Source organism: Hirundo rustica, chromosome 2 (assembly GCF_015227805.2).
Source record: "Hirundo rustica isolate bHirRus1 chromosome 2, bHirRus1.pri.v3, whole genome shotgun sequence".
NCBI classification, from domain to species: domain Eukaryota; kingdom Metazoa; phylum Chordata; class Aves; order Passeriformes; family Hirundinidae; genus Hirundo; species Hirundo rustica.
In genome coordinates, this window is record NC_053451.1 from 8,783,498 (window position 1) to 8,798,209 (window position 14,712).

Sequence of the window (14,712 nt, forward strand, 5' to 3'; positions counted from 1 at the left end):
GGGAATTATAGCTTTATTTAGTCCAGAGCTCCTTTAGCTCCTTCCCCATCCCTGTTTTGACGCCAAAGAGACCGAGCCCTTGGCTGCACCAGGGCTTTTTCCCAGGGGGGATGGGCCTAGAGGCAGGTACAAGCCACTACCCAATCAGGGACAATATGGGAGTGGAACAGAGTTGGGTTACATTCCAGTGTGGGGGATTGGGCACTGCTGAGCAGGGGCAAACCACGTGATAACAGTTTCCAAGGGGATACAATAGAAAACATTACAAACCCCAATATAAAAATGGAACACAATATAAACCAAATTAACACACTGTAACAGAGTGGGAGGTGGGATGACCAAGTAGTGCCACAAAGAGATTTATCTGCAAGGAGTAATAAAATGTTGAATTGGTAAAATGGGGACAGGTTGGAGAGGGTTAAAATTGAGAGAACATCTCAACCCAAAGGAAAGTTTGAATAATGCATTAGGGTATTTTGAATATGTAACATGCTAGTCCTTTTAAAGAAGTGTTCTGAAATACCGAGATGTACTTTTTGGCTGAATGCCAGGCACCCAGCTGTACCATTTTGGTCTTTTGACCTTTCTAAATTGATGAGCTGTAATTTAATTTAGAATGGCTCACTGGAACTCAGGTCTTTCTCAGCTAGTGCCAAAGTGTTTTCCCAAAGACCGTATTTTTTCACATATGGCTCATTCTTAAGACATTGTGTGTATTAGCATCTAAACTACAGAAGAGTTTTATTCACTTATTACAATGGAAATACAAGGAAACATTTAATGACCTCTCTAAAATTACTCAATTAAGTGGGTTTTCATTTCATTCAGGAAGTAGGATTGCCCCAGTGAGACTGAAAATGGAAGCATCACAGTATTAATTTAGGAACCAAGGTGAAAGTGCTGGTGATTGTAGTAATAGATGCAAGATACAACCTCTCTCTTAAAAGGAAGCAAGACAAAAAGGGGAACAAAAGGATTCTCCAATCATTTACTAGGTCTATTCATAGTAGGAACCAATTATTTTCTCTCACTTTCTCTTAATATAGAATATATGGATAAATAGGGGAAAAAAATTGCCCAATCACAGTACTTTTCCAGTCTGAATCAAAAACCTATTTGCTGTTCCCTCCTTCAGTTCAGTGAAGGTAAAGGCATTTCAATTTCCATTTTACAGACAATGAAGATATTGGTTACCTGTATTGTGTATAAGTAAAAAGGTTTTGGCAGTGAGAGTGTTGCTGGGGAGCCCTGGTTTGGATCAGTCAGGTATGGGCCTATCATGGGTTGGTACAATGTTTTCTGGTTATAGAGAAATGTAAAATGTTTTTCCCTGCCCTGACCATGGAGTGGGTTGGGGGGGAGGACATGGACCTATCAAAAAGCTGGCCGGGATATTGGCAGTTGAGTTGACCAATAGGAAATGTCAATGCGACTTTGGAAGGGACATTTAAAACTAATCTGCTGCTGATCCGTCCCTCTCTCGCTTTGGGGGATCTGCCATGAGGTAACATCGGAGGCAGCTGGGCCAGCCCCGGATTGAGCCTTGCTGCCCTTCTGGGCGGCTGGGCCAGGCCCGGCCGGGCCCCTGAGGGCTGCTGCCCTCACAGAGAGGGTCTGAGCTGGCTGAGCCCCTTTCCCCTGTTTGCCAGCAGGGAAGAAATATGCTGCAGTTTGGCAGTGGTGGCCACGTGCTCGGACCACGGCAGAAGGGGCCAAATATGGCCCAGCTTAATCGCCGCTGGCAGCAGAGAAAGAAAAGCCACCAGCTTCATAACAACTCTGAGCCAAACTGCCCTGAATGAGACCGAAGGGTGGAAAAAAGGACATCTACCAGCTTCCTCCATCAGCACAGCTTTGCATTTCCTTCAGCTCCTGCAGCTTCAGTGCTTGTACATGGCTCTTGCAAGCCCGGGCAGATGCAACCTTTTCTTAGCAACATAGAACTTTTAAAGCACAATTCTTCCTTAAGAGAAAGAAGAAGGAAAAACAGAAGGTACATAGAAGACACCGCATGAAGTCAGTTAGATTAGAAGTGAAAGAACTAATAATATTGGAATAGGATTGAAGAAGTGGACATTTTTAACCAGATTTTTCTAAGGTAAATTATGGAGAAATGAACTGTTCTTTGCAGCATCTTAGTATTGTTGGGTAGAATGCTATTCTAATCAAAACTAAGGACTGATGTAACTGAGATTTATTTAGGAACTTTAAAGCCCCCAGTCCTGGGTTACAAGGAGGTCTCAGTGTTTGAGACAAAGATGATTTTAGACTAGAAGAAGTATTCATAAATAGTACCCCAGATACAGTGAGAAGCTTTGCTGATAGAACATCATTAAGAGCACTAGACTATTTTTGTCTTGTAGCAAATGTTTTCATAAAAGATCTTAGAAAGACTCTTCTCCTAAAGTAATGAGTAATTCTGTCTAAATATTGAAACTGACTGAGAATCTTAAGTTGTGTCTTTCTATGTTGTTTAATAAGAAAGTTAATAGTTTGTAAGAGGAGAGAAGCATGTTTTAAAGTGTCATTATGTTTTAGTTTGTTTTCTTTTTCTCAACTTTTTCTTTATTTCATTCTTTTAGTGTATGTTAATAAAACTATTTTTTTGTTCATTTTTAAGCTTAAATCTGCTTTGTTTTTTTTTTTTTTTTCTCCTAATCTCTCCCTCCCACAAAAAAGAGAACAGATACTAAAACCCCTACATTAATTGGTGTTTCCACCACATTTTATTAAATTTAAACCATTACAGCCCTGTGCCGGACACACTAGGTTCCAGCTGTCTCCGACTGACTTATCACAGGCTGAGCCCCACAGCCATGATGGACATGGCCTGGAGAAAGCTGGGGTGAGGAAGGGCAGCATGGTATGCTGGTTTTGCATGCTCTGTTTTTTTGTACCAGGGGGTTACAGAGGTGGCTTCTGTGAGAAGCTTCCACCATGTCTGGCAGAGTCAATCCCATTATGTCACTGGCCAAGGTTGGGCCAATTAGAGATGATGGTAACACTTCTGTGATAACATATTTAAGAAGAAAATCAAAACAAAGTGGGACACACAGTGTTAATTAGAGCTAGAGAGGAGGAGGAGTTGAGAACATGTGAGAGAAACAACATGGAGGCACTAAGATCAGTGGAGAAGGAGATGGAGGAGGAACTCCAGGTACTGGGGCCAAGATTCCTCTGCAGGCCGCGGTGATGACCATGGTGAAGCAGCTGTCCCCCTGCAGTCCATATGGATCCATGGGGGATACAGATATCCACTCACAGCCCATGGGGGAGGTGCCCACACTGGAGCGAGTGGATGGCTGCAGGAGGCTCTGATCCAGTTGGGAGAGGTGGCCCCTGCTTCCAGGCTAGAGCAACCTGTCCTTGGATGACTGCATCCCATGAAGGAGTGACCAATACTGCAGCAATTTTGGGAGGACTGTTTGCCTGTGGGAGGGAATCATGTTGCAGCAGTTTTGTGAGGACAGCTGCTTGTGAGATTTGAATTGCACTGGAGAAGTTCACAGAGGACTGTCTCCTGTGGGACAAGACCCCATGGCATAGCAAGATGCCTTGGTTTTGAAAGACAGTTGTATGCCAAGGAAAGCTAAAGCCTCCCTTGGAATGGAGAATGTAAACCCCCTTCCCTCCAAATTATTACAATTTTGCAAGTAGGGGCTTTCAGGCAAAAATATGGGAATAGGAGTAAGAGTTCTTTACTAGGAATATTATTAAAAAAAAAAAAACAAAAAAAAAAACAAAAAAAAAAAACCCCACCCAAAAACCCCCAACCAACTAGAAATGTAGTAGTACAAAAAAAAAAAAAAAAAAAAAAAAAAAAAAAAAAAAAGCAAGGAAGCAAACAAAAATCCTGAAAAAACCCTAACAGAGTCAGGTATACAACCTGGCACCCTGTTGGTCAGGGTGTTTGAAGCAGTCCAAATAAATCCTCCTGGAGTAACAGATGTGATTCTGTGGAGTAGAGATGGTTCTGTAGAAAGTCCAGTGGTGGCGAGATGGGTCCAGTCTTCCTCCAGGAATCCAGCGGAAAAATTGGACATCTTGTGTTCTTCAGTCCCAGTTTTTATCTAGCTAGGAACAGTTGGCTCCTCCCCCACTGTGTGGAGCATCTCACAATGGGATGATGGAATGTGTCATGTCATTGGTGGGCCCTAATGGCCCATTATCAGAAGATGTCCTCCTGGAAGATGGGGGGGGTGGTGAAAGAGATAAGAAACACTGCCCCACCTGGTTTTAATGACTGGGCCATCATCAGAAGACATCTGCCCCACTCCCCCCTGGAAGGGTGAGAAAAGGATAAAACATCCCAAAAAACCAGCTTCCAACAGATGAAATAGAATACATATTTTTAGGTTACATATTTCAAGACACAAGAGAAGTATTCCTCTCCCTGAGCCATGTGGAAGAAAACCTTGGGTGATGAACTGATCAAAACCCCATCCCCCTGCTTCCCTGTGCTTTTGGTGGGAAGGAGAGAAGGGTTGCATGAAGAAAAGATATTTTTAAGTGCTTAATTTGCTTTTCATTATCCACCTCTGATTTTGTTAGTAATAAACTCACCTTGTACCTCTATGCTGAGCCTGTTTTTCCCTTTGAGTGTGTTTTCCTGGTCCTTATTTCAACTCATAAACTCTTCATTAAATTTTTCTCTCCTCTGTACAGCACTAGCAGGGGAGGGTGAATGACCGGCCTAGGGGTGCCTGATGTTTGGCCAGTGTCAAACCATGACACATGGTGAGGGGGGTGAGTGGAGCAGTGTGAGAGACAGCCCTGAGATCACAGAGGTAATTAGATATTGGAACAGGTTGCACAGGGAGGTGTGGAGTCACCATCCCTGGAAGAGTTTAAGGAGAGATGTGGCATATCTTTTACTTTTGTGTATCTTTTACTAACCTTCAACTGCAGTCAGAAATCATGGTAATAATTTTTATGTTCCTTCCTACTTAAAAATAATCAAATCTATTTTCCAAAATAACCATTGTGTCACATACTGTGGGCTTGCACGTCTTCTTGTGTGTGAGGATTGTTACAATGAAGAATGGTCTTTCCAGTTATCAGCTACAGCTATTGCAGGTTTTCCAGCCTTTCAGTATTTGTGTATTTTTCATCCAAATACTTTTTTGTGCAAAACCTTTAAGTACTTCCTGAAGCAGAAAACAGAATCTACAATATCCTTATACTTAATTATGTACACTGTTTAGGATTGTTTCTTTCTGGTTCTTTCTTTACACATTGTGATATGTAACCTAAAGTTAATTCCTGGTCGGTCTTGTGATATGTAATATAAAGTTAATTCACGTCTGGTCTGAATTAAGCTCTGTAAAATATAAAATGTATTTGGGGTTTAAAAGTTGAACTGTGAGAGGGGGACATGAGGGTTGAGAGACAGGGAGGGGCTCTGCTGGGAAGCCATCAGAACTACTTCGGTGAGTGGAAGAGATGATTAGATAAACCGTGTCTCCCCCGGAGATGGACCTGCTAACGACACAGTGATCAATACCAGATGGGTATCTTATCTGTTCTGGCCAAGTTTAACATTTCTAAATACCACTCCGAGTAAGCAATCACAACATTGATCTACCTCAAGAACCTAATCGACTGACTGGAGACATGGACATGAATACCTGATGAAGCAACAGAGGGACAAGAGCAATACGGTAGCCCTCCACTCTCAGCAAAAGACTGTATAAAAGCCAGCGTCTCAGAACACACTTTGTGAACAGGGGAGATTTGGAGCAATAGAGTCCGTTTCTGTGTTCACCCAGCGCCGAAACCTGGGATTCGACGCTGTTCCTTTTAATTGTGGCTATTAGAGACTGAATTTAATTCTCAAAATAAAATTTTATATTTTGATTTACGAAATTGGGCTTGACCATTTATTACACACATCAATAAATCTTCAGATTAAAACAAGATGTGAGAGAGACCAATGTCATCACCAGTAGGTTAGGCAGCATTCATACCCCAGGACTCTTATGCTGTGGATGAATTCATTCCTCACTGAAGTCAGTACTGACTATTGAGACATTAATTTTGAGGAACTAAGGATTTTTAGGAAAGTTAAGATAATAAGGTGCTGAATTAGCTGAAGTAGATAGGTAATCTTTGTTCGCAGTTAACAGAAGCCCGATCTTAGATGAGATATCCCGGATTTAGTAACTCATTGCTTGTCAACTTTATGTTTATGTAGCTGTGCTTGTAATGAAAAACAAAATGTGGCAAATAGGACATAAGATAGCTGCAGATTTCCTGCTTAAAGGACCCATTGAACACAGGAAACTGTAAGTTCTACCAAAGATTCATTTGTCATGAATGCATTGAAAAGGTAGAAAGGTCAGGACGAGGAAGACTCATCTTACTTCCTCATTTTGGGTAACCCCTCCCCAGAATAGACCCTCGACTCATTTTAGGAAACAAAGTACGCATGCCTAATAGCCTTTTTGCCAATTAGCATACAAAGAGAGGAATGGGAGGTGACAGGGGTATGAGTATGCATTTGTAATTTGGGTATTCAACACTTTTGTAAATAAAAGGCTTTGTAATTACCTGTGAATTTCACAGTGTGCATTAGGGAGCTATCCCACGTGCTGCCCGGCCGTAATAAACATACACTTTCTAACTTTAAACTGCTAGAGAGTTTTTGTCTGTCACAGTTGGGTATCGATACTAGATCAATACCCTTATTTCTTTAATAAGTCACTATTTGTAAAAACAGTACAAGACCTGCAGTCTGTTAAAATCAATTTGAGACCCGCAGCCTATCAGCAATATTATTACTCTATTCACTGAATTACATGACTATAGTAGTCAGTGGAATGCTTAGTATTAGGATTCCAGCTCCATTTGAGTGGAGCTAAACTCTGATAAAGTAATAATAATTTTGGTCATTTGCAGAAGTGAAAAGTTGGGTCCTTGGCAGTAATCAGTTAACTTTTCAATACCTATGCATTTGTTGGAGTCAGGGATTTTAAGAACTACTTTCTCTTCTTGTTGGTAAATTTAACTTGATCACCACTTTAGCTTGTAAATTTTAGTGCCCCCCAATAAATGTACTTATGTGTAGCTATCTATGTATAGATGCATATTATCTGTGTAGTCAAACGTCAGCAAATATCTGCAGAAGACTGATACATTTTTTCTAGGACAAAATCACTTTTTTTTCCTATTATCAATCTGCTGTAACCAAGAAGTTGCACATTTGTCCTAGGTTACAATGTAAGGTGTGCCCAAAGTATGTATTTTATCACCATCTACATGAGCTGTTGAAACTAGGTTGGGCAGTGTTTCCCTTGCCCCCTCCCTCCAGACTATCTTCTGTTAATGGCCCATCAATGCCTTCCTGCATGACTCATAGGTAACTCCTTCCGGGAACTATCTCTGTTTAATGGGCAATCAAGGAACCATTACAAGACTGATAAAATTATATCAGCCCATTGTGAGATGCTCTGCCCAGGGGGAGGAGCCAAGCATTCCCACCTGGATAATTTGGGGTTTGGGACAGCACAGGCAGCCTTACCCACTGGATTCCCAGAGGACAAGAGCTGCCAGATCTTTCTGTGGAAACACTGCTTCAACAAGACCACTTCATTTGGACTGCTACCACTACGGTTTCAGGTTGTATTCTGACTCTGTCAGTGATCTTTTGTACTATTGCATGTGTTTTGTTTTATTTTATTTCACCTTTTTTTCCCCTCTCCTATTAATTTTTTTTTTTCTGACTTGGAGTCTCTTGCTGGTTTTGCCTTCAAGCCAGCACAACATTATAAACTAAAATTCCTGTTTGGTCCTGGTAAGACTGTTAGTAGTTCAAAAGTCTCTGTCATGCGAGTTTCTGAAAGCTATTGTGTAAAACATGCAGTAAACAAAGCCTGTCATTAAAAATAGCTTTTATTATTAAATAAGTAGTTAATAATGCATTAGCTAAGGTGCTTTTCACTTTACTACAAACTTGAAAGGCAGGATACTACAGCAGTTCTAATGATACTTATTACAAATCATGACTGATCTAATTTGAGGTAGCCTCTGGAGTGAGCTGTCTTCCACTTATGTCAGGATTAGAATAAAGAATATGTACTCAAAAATACTAGAAATAGTTGATATGCTGTAAACTCCCACTTAATTTTGTCTTTTGGTAATTTCTTTACTCATATGTACTACTGTTTGCCATATATTATATCCTTCTACAAGTTAATAAAAATTCCATCAGAATGAACCGTTATTTGCAAAACATTTATTCAGATAGAGTTTTTTCCTGCCATCTTTGTTAATATTATTGAAGCACTAAAAGTTAATATGGAATGAGGACTCCAGCATTTTTATTAGGGAACATTCAGTTATCAGCCTTTTACTTTGTAATGAAGTCTTATTAGAAAATATTTCTTACAGATTCATATAATCATAAAGTGGACAGGAACATCTTTCACCAAATCAGGCTGCTCAGAGCTCCTTCCAACCTGACCTGGAACCTGACCTTTTCAGGGCAGAGGTACTCACAACTCTGGGCCACCTCTTCCAGTGTCTCATCACCCCCACTGTCAAAAATTTCTTCCTAATGTCCAATCTAAATCTACCCTTTTTCATTTTAAGCTAATGCCATTTTTTGTTACTACAGGCCCAGTTTAATAGTTCCCAACTTTCTTATAAGCCCCCTCTAAACACTGAAAGGTCACAACAAAGTTTCCTCAGAACTTTCTCTTCTCCCAGCTAAACAGCCCCAGCCCTCTCAACCTGTTTTCACAGGAGTGCTGCTGTCCAATGATAATCTCTGTGGCCTCATCTACATGTAGACAAACAGGTCCATGTCTGTCTTTCCTTAGGTACCCCAGAGCTGGATTCAGCACTGCACATGGATTCTTGCAAGAGCAGATTGAAGAAGGGTATCACCTCCCTTGACCTGATGACAGTACTCCTTTTTATACAGCCCAGGATGTGGTTTGGGTTCTGGACTTCAAGTGCACATTATTGACTCATATCCAGTTCTCTGTCCACCAATATTCCCCAGTTTTTCTCCCCAGGGCTGCTCTCAGCCCATTCATTCTTCAGTTTTTGTGCATGTGGGGGGTTGCCTCAACTCGAATGCAGGAGATTATGCTTGGCCTTATTGAATTTCATGAGGTTTGCATGAGCTCGCTCCTCAAGTCTGTCAAGGTGCCTTGGGATGGCATCCTTTTGCTGCCTCTGCTGAGGCGCAGCGACCTGGTTCAAGAACGGCACGGCAGCCACACCCAGGCTGCTCGGTCCATCAGCTCACAGACACCAATGTGGTGGACGGCAAATGGCGTTTATTGAGAGGTTACATGGGGTTATAAAACTTCTGTTTGCTATATCACTTCTGTCTGCTTACGTTACAAACTACGTGTTGCTTAGCTTATCAAGGACACTAAACAACTAAGTGTTGAGGGAAGGGTTCTGTCTACCTGTACAACGTGATATCTTCTGACCGCCTGTCCCTAATCTCCCACATTTCCCCCACCTCATGATTAAGTAAAAAACCTATAAAAGTATAAATGTTATAAAAAATGCAAAGGCTGTTAAAGTTAGTATAATAGATACAAAAGTGATATAACATGTCAGTAATAAGTGCACTTCACGGTAATTGCAGGTGTTCGACAAATAAGATGTCAACTTTCTCTAAACGGCTTCTAACAAATGACACTAACTTGTTTAGAATGCAAGGCCCAAAAATCAATATCAAGAGTATCATGGTGAGAGGGCCTATTAAGGTGGAAACAAGGGTGGCTAGCCATGGGGACTGGTTGAACCATGACTCGAACCATCCTTGTTGGGCCTCTCTCTCTCTCTTTCTCTGGGCTAGTCTTTCTCTCAGTTCAGCCATGGAGTCTCGCACGACTCCGGTATGGTCTGCATAAAAACAGCATTCTTCTCTCAAGGCAGCACACAGGCCTCCTTGCTGCATGAGTAAGAGGTCCAGTCCTTGCCTGTTCTGCAGTGTCCTGGGGTGACTATGTATCCCCAATCGTCTGTTGAGTGCAGGGGGGGAGGGCAAGCGTGGTTTGTTTTTCCCCAGGAAAACTCTGCTCATCGGAGTGACCTTGAAGCGGGGGAGTTGGAACATGGCAAGACGAAAGAATCTCTGTTGTTTTTTCCCCAGCAGTTAGTTAGTTTAGTGCTAGCGTAGTTAGACGCTGTAGAATAGCTGAAGCTTTTTGCCTTTTTTTTCCTTTTTCTTTTCTTGTCCTTTTTTCCTTCCTTTTTGCTTTTTTTGCCCTCTCTTCGGAACTGTTCCAACCTCTCCGGACTAAGGACCTGGGGAAGCACCGGGGGCCTCCACAGGGGACCCACCCCACCAAGACCAGCCCTGCACATCTCCTTTTCTCCCAACGTCAGCGGAGATGGAGCGGTGGAGCACAGTGACTATCTTCAAGAGGAGACTTTCTTTAAGTTTGTTATCCCTCCGTAAGCGGCATGAAGCTCTTGTCATCGGGTATTGTGCTGGGAGTGCTTTGCCTGTTTAATAAACAGGTTTTTTCCACTTCTCTCTGAGGAAATCTTTTTTCCCGAACCGGTTGGAGGAGGGGAGGGGGGCCCCGTGGGAGGGTTTCTCCCAAAATCTGCCTGAAACCACCACATGCAGGACTTCCAAAAGCGAGGACATAGATTCCTCCAGAGAGGAGATGGATTTTTCAGTTCTTAAAAAGTCCTCGTCAATGGTCATTTGCAGCTGAGAAAGTCCTTGGTGTTGGGTCACGAGAGGTGAAACACCTGTGGCTGCACCAGTGGCTCCTAGGCCAAGGAGCATTGCAATGATTATACCTGTTACTACTTTTTTTTTTGTGGAGCTGGATGGTTTCTTCTAAAAAGCGATACATTTCTTCTTCTTGGTGATACAGGACACTAGGAACAATCAGAACTTGGACACAAAAGTCAGTAACATTATCAAATTTACCAAGGTACACACAGGGGGTTATTCCAGATTGTTGACAGACCCACATTCCTGGTACGAATGGGACTGCCCACTTATCAGTCTTTTGACTAGGTTGGATGAACTCAGCACAGATATTTCCCATCTGCTTTGATAAGGTTACATTGCCAAAGCACTTGCCTCGGCCTGTGACTTGACTCAGGATAATTTCCCTCCGGGGGGTGTCCCACCTACAGTTGTGTGGATAATCTGCTGCAGAATATTCAAAAGGAACATCAAGGGCGACACCCTCATAACAAGGAGGTTCTGCATTATAACATAACCAGCATGATTTTGTAAAGTTTGGATTGGATTGGTTCAATGACAAAAAGGTAGCATTTAACACACTAAGAAATGGATTGTAAGGATCTGACTTAGGTTTTTGGTAAATAGCTAAAGGACTAGTTTAGGTAGTTGTCATGACCTCATGGGCCCATAGGCCCTCGGCTTGTGCCTGGGGAGTGATCATAGTTGGGTCTGTGCCCATGAGCCGTTGCAGGCTGGAGCCGTGTAGAGGATGATCTGCACCAGTTACCAGAGCTAGTTCCTTTGCACAATTGTCCTCCCACTCTTGTTTAAAAACTATCATCCCCGCCCCATCAAAAATCTATCTGCAAGTTTGCTTTATGTCAAATGGGAGCATGTCATCCCCTCCAAAAACACTATCAATGAGAGTGGAAACCATAGCTGAATTGATCCCTCTGTCAGTGATTGCCTTAACAATTGCTTGTACATCTTTAGGATTTACCGGTGAGTACGTTCTCTGGTTTCCACCTGGCCCCCCACTCGGACTGGAAAAGCCAGTGTGGCTGATGGAACCCAATCGGCACATACCATTTTTATCTTCCTCCAGTCTGTGAGAGGAGTTCGTTCTTTTTCTGACTTCCCCTCAACCCAAGTAGAAACATTGTTGTTACTGATTTTATATCCTGTCACTTCTTCTTTGTCAGAGCCGGAGCCGGAGTCGGCTGCAGACGACCGGCTGTCCCAGTCATCTGAGCTAGAGTCTGATTCAGAGCCGAAAGTCGACTGACTGGCTGCTTCTGGGCTCCGGAGCCTTTTGGTCGGGCTCCGACCCTGCCCCTTTCCCTCAGGGCTGGGCCGCCCTTTCCCTCTGGGCCCCCGCCCTTTTCTCTCAGGGCTGGGCCACTCCTTCCCCCTGGGCTCCCCCTGCCTCCTGCTGTGGGAGCTTCTCCCCTTAAAAAAAAAAAAATTTTTGGCAAACACTCTGATTAGCTTTAATTCCCCCTTTGAGTTTTCCCCCCTTCTTCTGCTCGCGCGCGTCCGCGTTATCAAACACACTTGGTTTTTTTGTGCTGGCAACAGGCACACTGTCTAAAAGACCTTCTTTGTTTTCTGCATCTCCATTATCTAACAAACATTCCTTGTTCTGTCCAACTGCATTCCTGCCCTCCCCCAGGGATTCAGCGCAATATTGTGCCGCATAGGGTGGGGGTCCCTCCCCAGCATTTTCTAACAGTAAATCAGCGGCAGAATTTTTGGCAGCATTTCTGGCTTCTTCAGCTAAACCGTCCCAAAATAATTGTGCCTGTCTTTTTCCCTCAGCAGGTGACCCTGGGCTTGAAGGCTTTGAAGAAAGCCTTTGCTCCTGCGAGTCTCTGCACTCGGCAGAATTAACCTTATCAACAGCCTGAACACTGTTGCTGACCTTCAGATCGCATTTTTTTACGCTCCGACAATCCTCTGTAAAAGTTTCCTCTATAAAAAAGTTTGCGTCGCAGCCCCCACACCTAATTGCGGGGAAACTTTTAAACAATTTTGGGCAGCTTTCCAAGTCTCCTGCTCTTGCAGAGCCTTTTGCAAAGCCTGCACAACTTTTCCCCATGATTTAAGATTTTTCCCTGTGTCAGAAGACATTGTTTCTTCAGCCAGAGCTTTCATGCATTGATCCCATATATCTGGGTGGAGAATGTCCACCGGTCAGTCAATGACTCCAAGCTGCAAAAGCCTCGTCACTGTGAGGGTAAAATCTTTTGCTTTACAATCAATCCCCCACTGCTTATGAATCTGAGATACGATCTTCACGAGAGCTTCCATCCTCCTCGCGGGTCCTGGGAGCGTCCTCCCTCGCCGAGCTGGTCCCGCCACTTGGCCGTTGTTCACCCAGTCCAGGCGACTCCCATTCTCCCGGGCGATGTCCCGGGTTTTCGGCACCACTTGCTGCCTCCGCTGAGGTGTAGCGACCTGGTTCAGGAACGGCACGGCAGCCACACCCAGGCTGCTCGGTCCATTAGCTCACAGACACCAATGTGGTGGACAGCAAATGGCATTTATTGACTGGTTACATGGGGTTATAAAACTTCTGTTTGCTACATCACTTCCGTCTGCTTACGTTACAAACTACGTGTTGCTTAGCTTATCAAGGACACTAAATAACTAAGTGTTGAGGGAGGGGTTCTGTCTACCAGTACAACGAGATATCTTCCGACCGCCTGTCCCTAATCTCCCACATCCTTTCCCTCAAGCAAACCAGCTGCAACCCTCAGCTTGGTGTCATCTATCGACTGGCTTACAATGCATTCAATCCCACTGTCCATGTCACTGGTGAAGATATGAAGTACTATTGGTCCCAGTATGGACCGTTAAAGGACACCACTCCTTACTGATTTCCACTTAGATACTGAATCATTGACTACCAATCTTTAGAGGCAGCTAGCCAGAGAATTCCTTACATATTAGAGTCTACCCTTTAAATTCATATGTTTTCAATTTAGATACAAGAATATTGTGTAGGACCATATCAAAGGCCTTGCAGAAATCTATGTAGATGACACCTGCAGTTCTTCCCTTATCCACCGATGCCATTGCTCCATTGTGGAAGATGTGGAAGAACACTAGATTAGTCAGACACAGATTCCTCTTGGTGAAGCCATGTTTCCTGTCTCTAGCCACCTCCCTTCTCTTATAAGTATGGACTTATCTTCCAGGAAGACATGCTCCATGATCTTACAGGCTGACTGAGGTTGACTGAATGAAGCTGATCTAATATACGTAAAATGTAATGAGTAGACAATATGGAATATGGCAGCCCACACTGCCGCAAGTTTTATTAATTTTTTTGGCAAGCTATGTGCAGACTTAGGCTATTTGTGTAACTACATGTTTGATTTGGATATATATCCTTCTTTCCTGCCCTTTTGATGTGAAAACTGATTCTTAAGCACAATCCTATAATTCAAATGGGATGTGTGTAAAATATATCAGGAACAGATCATGGAACATGTGATATGAAACATGAAAATAATCCGAACAAGTAATCTGAAACTCACAAATTATTCTTTAGAAAACCACTGAAACCGCTGTTTACTGTATCTGACAAACTGATTTACATGTAGAAGTTCTCCAATTTATTCACCGGCAATAGTTTCAATGCCAGTAAAATAAGGTTCAGAATAAAAATGCCTTTAAAGTCTAATTATATAACTGAATGTTTTTGCTCATACTATAGATAAACAATCACAAAAGCCCTTGCAAGAGAAAGAATTGTGTATTTTTCAGGTGAATAGGTTGCAAAGTTGCTACTGCTTGCTATCAAGAGTACAGGGAATAAATTCAAATTTATATTATTGCAATAAAATGAAGAATGAAAGAAAATGTACCTTTACAAACCTTGGGTCTTGGCAGTAGTTCTATGTTAATGAGTTTATTAGCTTAGGTCCCTTCAGTATTTTGGAGTTTTAACAAACTCATAATAGTAAGTGCCCACATATTTTTCAGAGCAAAGAGATTTTTAACAGTTATAATCTTAATATGACTTTAGTAGTTTT

The 14,712-nt window shown here is 42.6% G+C and overlaps 1 protein-coding gene across 1 annotated transcript in view; it reads right to left on the bottom strand.

Annotated features, from left to right (window-relative positions):
• LOC131378484 (uncharacterized) overlaps positions 1-14,712 on the bottom strand; it is a 170,400-nt gene that overhangs the window by 78,282 nt on the left and 77,406 nt on the right. The window lies entirely within an intron of this gene.